Source organism: Hipposideros armiger, unplaced genomic scaffold, assembly GCF_001890085.2.
Source record: "Hipposideros armiger isolate ML-2016 unplaced genomic scaffold, ASM189008v1 scaffold_415, whole genome shotgun sequence".
Taxonomy (NCBI): Eukaryota; Metazoa; Chordata; class Mammalia; order Chiroptera; family Hipposideridae; genus Hipposideros; species Hipposideros armiger.
The window spans coordinates 1017811-1022860 of NW_017731765.1; the positions used below are offsets into that span (position 1 = coordinate 1017811).

At 39.4% G+C, this 5050-nt stretch overlaps 1 long non-coding RNA gene across 1 annotated transcript; it reads right to left on the reverse strand.

Annotated features, from left to right (window-relative positions):
* Nucleotides 1–3462: 3462 nt before the first annotated feature.
* Nucleotides 3463–4961, reverse strand: LOC109394200 (uncharacterized). Its single transcript, XR_002126408.1, has 2 exons — nucleotides 4932–4961; nucleotides 3463–3529 (listed from the first exon to the last, which is right to left on the reverse strand). It is a non-coding gene; the product is annotated as an uncharacterized LOC109394200 (long non-coding RNA).
* Between the last annotated feature and the right edge of the window lie 89 nt (nucleotides 4962–5050).

Genomic DNA, 5050 nt, shown 5'->3' on the forward strand with positions numbered 1-5050 from the left:
ATGTGTATGCTTCAGGGCAAAGACACACTCCTCCCGAGTAAAATAAGTGATAACATTACCATTGCTGAAAACTATTAGAAACTCACAAACTCTAATGTTAGATTTTGCTATTAGGAAGTCCTTCATCGAATTAGGAAAATCAGTTTTCACAGAATAGTGGGAATTGAAACCAAGGAATGAGTTGCACAGGGAATGAGAGGTGAAGACATGGAGACTTCAAGAGAATGTCATTTTCCCACAAAGCTTTAAATGAGATGGAAAGAGATGACGGGCAGAAACCAGAAGGAGATAAAGGATAAAAAGATGGGTCATGATATTTAAGAGATTTAAGTATGATCGTAATTTGAATGAAAGGAACTTGTAGAGAAGAGGCAGAAAATTGAAGGTGCCAGGTCCCAAAGAAGACAGGAAAAGTGGGCCCTGAAAAAGTTACCTTTTTCCAGAAATTAAAAGGAAGTAAGGGAATGGTTATAAGTAAATATATAGCTGAGAGGAGTTTATACTAGATGGCCTCAATATTTTTTGTGAAGTAGGACATTAATAGCCGATGTTATTTGTGAAGTAGCAGCAGGTAAAAGATAAATTTGGGGGGGTTTGAAGAGAATGGAGACGGTTTGGAATAGACAGCTAACCAAAGACAAAATCATTAATGAAGTTTTAATTACCAAATTGAGTTTGGAAACCATGAAAATATAGTCGTTGCGTGATTATTTCTAGTATCTCAGCTAAATGGCTTAGAAGGCCAGGCATATTATAGGACTGGATCCAGAACTGTGATGTGGATGATCGACAGAGGAGCAAGACTGGGATGAAGGGAGCTGAGGGCATTGGCACCAGACAGAATATAGCACTGTTCTAGAAATGTGAGTTGGAAGACAGAGACCAGGGAAGGAAAAATGGAGGGGGATTGAAAGCACTGGTGAGAGAGCAGGTCACATGACCAATTAAGAGAACCAGGCCGGATATGGAAGAGTGGGTCCACGAATAAACTGGAAGAAAAGGCAGTATTATAGGAATGGAGGTCTTGAGATTGTGGACCAGGAATACTGGGGCAGGAGTACTGAAATCACCCAGACCTACTCCATAAAATGGAGTGTGGCCAAGGGAAGGAAGTTGAAGGCCTTGGAATTGTGATGCTTGGGTGTTCAACAGAGCATTTACATGAATGTTGAATCTAGGAAATAATGAGAGGAATTGAGGTTTAAAGGATTAAACATGATCCAGGTACAATGTTATTGTGGGGGAATGAATGACCTGGAGGCTATGGATGTTAGGAACAAAGCAGGTAAATTAAATCACCATGGAATAAACTTCAAAGGAATGAAAGTTTTTACCAGAGTGAAATGGTTTAAAATAGACTATGGGAAAAAATGGCGATATCAGTTCTAAGCCTTGTGGTGCATAGAGTTTGAGGAAACTGAAAAGGGAGCAGTATCCTTGAAAAAGGGGGTCCAGGAAATAGAAGACATATTCATCAGCAACAATGGAGGGTACAGGTGAGTGTATTTATAGTGTAATAGGCTGCCAAAGCCCACACTGGAAAGGCCCAAGGGGGGGGTACTGCGGGGAAGGTGAGGTGAGGGGTCAAGAGGTCATGCAGTCAGGCACACAGCAGTTTGGAGAAACGAGAGGAAGCTGGTGGATGGGTGATGGCTGCTGTCAGAGCAGTGACCACGTAGAACAGGAATGAAAAGTTTGGATGGAACTAGTTTCTCAGCTTTTGGCCAGTTTTTTCTTTTTTTTTTTTAACAAAATGATAAATTGAGGGTCCCAGGCAATGTTTGGCCTTTGGAGGAGTGTCTGGCCTTTGGAGGAGAGCGTCGTAATTGCTGGACCCTTCCAGGGGATGCTGTGCAAAATGCTGAGTGTAGTTGTATTTGGCTTCGTCTCTGCTCCACTTCCTGTGGGTTTAAGACAAGCAGCCACTGATTGGCCACACTGTCTGGCAGGCATGGCTGCAGCAGACATCCCAGAAGTCAGAACGTAGGCCTTTTCTCTACAGGACCGCACCCTCTTTAGCATAAGATCAGTAGCTTCACTTTCTATCAGGCGCAATCCCTTTTTTCCTGCTTCTGTAAAAGATAAGACTTCATTCATCAGTCTTCTGGAGAGAGTATGATGTCGTGGAAAAGGCTTGGACTCACAAAGACTCAGGTTGAATCCCGGAAACTTGGGCAATTCATTTTTCCGAGTCTTAATCCATAATAATAGACCTTGTATGTAAAGTGCCCAAAACACAAAAAGTATTCAATAAATGTTTACCCATCATTAATTATTTCATAAAAATCTTATGGAAGACTATCTGCCAGGCATTGTGAAGTCCTGGAAATCCAGTGATGAATATGACATGATCGGGTCCATAAGATCCTTAGTTTAGTAGGAGAGACGAAGATAAATACATTCACTGACAGACAAGGGTGCCTTGACAGATGCACAGATGGACAAGTGGGAGTCCAAGGGAGCAGCAGGAAGTCCGGCCTGCCTGAGGTGGAGAGAGAAGGCAGGGACTTCCTTCTCTGCTCATCTTCCTTCTCTATGTGCAGGGCCCATTTCCTGAAATATATCCCGTGTACCTTTCGTCTACTCCTGTGGTATCAGTGATAACCTATGTGCTGAAGCGTTCCAGATTTCTCTACCAAACGTCACGCCATACATCCAGTTGTTAAATAGATATACTTGGATATACCCCGAGGCCTTCAGCGCAGCACAAGCTAAATTGGAATTTTATCTTTTCTGAAAACCTGGTCCTCCGCTTTCGGGGCACCTCCTACTGCTCAGTTGTCATGTCAGAAGCATGGAAGTCATCTTTGGTGTCTCCCTCTTCCTCATTCTCCACGGTTAGCTTTTAGCAAGTCACATTAAGTCTATCCGATAGCTTTCAAGCCTGCCCACTTCTCTCCACTTTCATGTTTATAATCCTACTTGAGTATCATCTCTTGCCTCAGTTACTCCAACAACCTTTAAAAGGTCTCCACCCCCCTCTAATCTGACCTCCTTTTAATCTAGTCTCCATACCCCAACCAGAATAGTATTTCTAAAATGCAAATCTAATTACTTCATTCCTTGGCTTAAAATCCTTCAAAAACTTCCCATTGCTTCTATAATAAAATAGTTGCCAGGGCACTGCAGAATCTCATCTTTCCTTGCCTCTCTAACCTCATTAATTCATCACTTCTCTTATCCAATGCTTTCATTTTAGATAAACTTCTTCCCACTGCTCTTCCCTGAACCCCCACATGCTCCTGGTGCTCTTTTGAGCCTACATGTTTCTGTACCTCTGCTCTCGGAGCACCCACTACATTGTACGGATAGCCATTGGTTTTCCTTACTAATCTTAGGGCTAGGATCAAGCTGGTGGTGGTTTTGGTTTTGTTTAGTTTTGCTTGTAGTGTGTACGTGTAACCCAGGAGAGCTTTGAGCATAGGAAACACGATCATCTGCCTGGGCTGAGGCTTGTACTTACAGGAGCAGCGTTAAGCCACACTATGGCGGTCTCATTCACACCCCTTCTGTATGTTCCTTGAAATAGCTACATAAAAGAGAAATTGAACTGTCAACAATGTTTCAACAATATACTCAGTGTTCAATAACTAGATATTGTCTCTATAGTTTACATCTAAATGAAGATTAAAATTAAATTTTCTCTCTCAATGAATGGCCTGTTTTTACATTATTGCATGAGACAGTAACAGGACTATTTATTCCATTATCTGCTTATACTCTGAATTTAAATATTCCCTAGTATTTATTCCCTAGTAGAGCAATTTCAATCATTAGAAATAAAATATCGTGGACCATTTTACCTTATGTAAGGTATTTAATCATTTAACTAATGATTTTAATTATAATTAGTTATAATAGTTTATAACTAATCATGTACTTTTATATTTATCATCATGATTATCTTATCTGGTCCAGAAATTAAAATACACACACACACACACACACACACACACACACTCTCTGATCTTATTAAAATTTTACACTAATGTTTTATTCAGATTTGACATAAAATAGTATAAGAGGCACTTCGTCCTCAAAGGGAATTGTTTTTTTTAAAGTTTTACTGAGGTATAATTTACATAAAATAAACTGCTCATACTTAAAATGTACAAGACCTATGTACACACCCATGAAATCACCAAAGTAATGAACATATCCATCACCCTAGAATGTTTCCTCATGCCTTTCTGTAATCCCTCCCTTCTACCCATGCGAGCCCCCAACCTCAGCTTTCTATATTGTTTAATTTACAATTCTTAGTTTTATAAAAATAAGACTATACAGTACTTTTTAAAAATATGCTTTCTTTCAGCAGTTATATTTTTTATTATAGTTCACATAAAATATTGCTGATTTTTAAAGCCTACATGTCTTATTAGCTACTGAGAGGGGACTATTGAAATCTCAGGTATAATTGTAGATTTTTCTATTTCTTTTCCATTTTGACAGTTACTTCAAAATGTAAGCTGTGTTACTATATCTTCTTGACGAATTTACCCTTTTATATGAAATGTCCCTCTTTATCTTGAAGATAGACCAAATTCCTTTTCCTGAAGTCTACTTTGTCTAACATTAATATTGGTGATCCAGCTTTATTGTTTGCATATTTTCGCATCATTTTAATTTGAACTTGTGTCTTTACGTTGGTGATGCCGTTTATGTAAACAGTACATAATTGGGCCTTGCTTTTTTATTTAGAGAACTATGTCCTCCTTTTAATTGCAGTGTTTAGGTTTACAATTAATTATTGATATGATTGATACTTGTTTTCTATTTGACCAACCTACATTTTTATTTTATCTATTTTTTTGGCTCTTTTTGGACTAATTTGTAGTATTGCATTTTAATTCCTCTGTTGGCTGCTTAGCTATGCTTCTTTATTATTATAGTTCTAAGTTTTACAATACACATCTTTAACTCAAGTCTACCTTTAAAAAATATCGTACTACAGGGCCGGCCCAGTGGCGTGATGGTTGAGAGCTGGCTTGGGATTCCAGAGGGCCCCGGTTCGGATCCCACATGTGAGGGCCAGTGACACTGCCCTCCG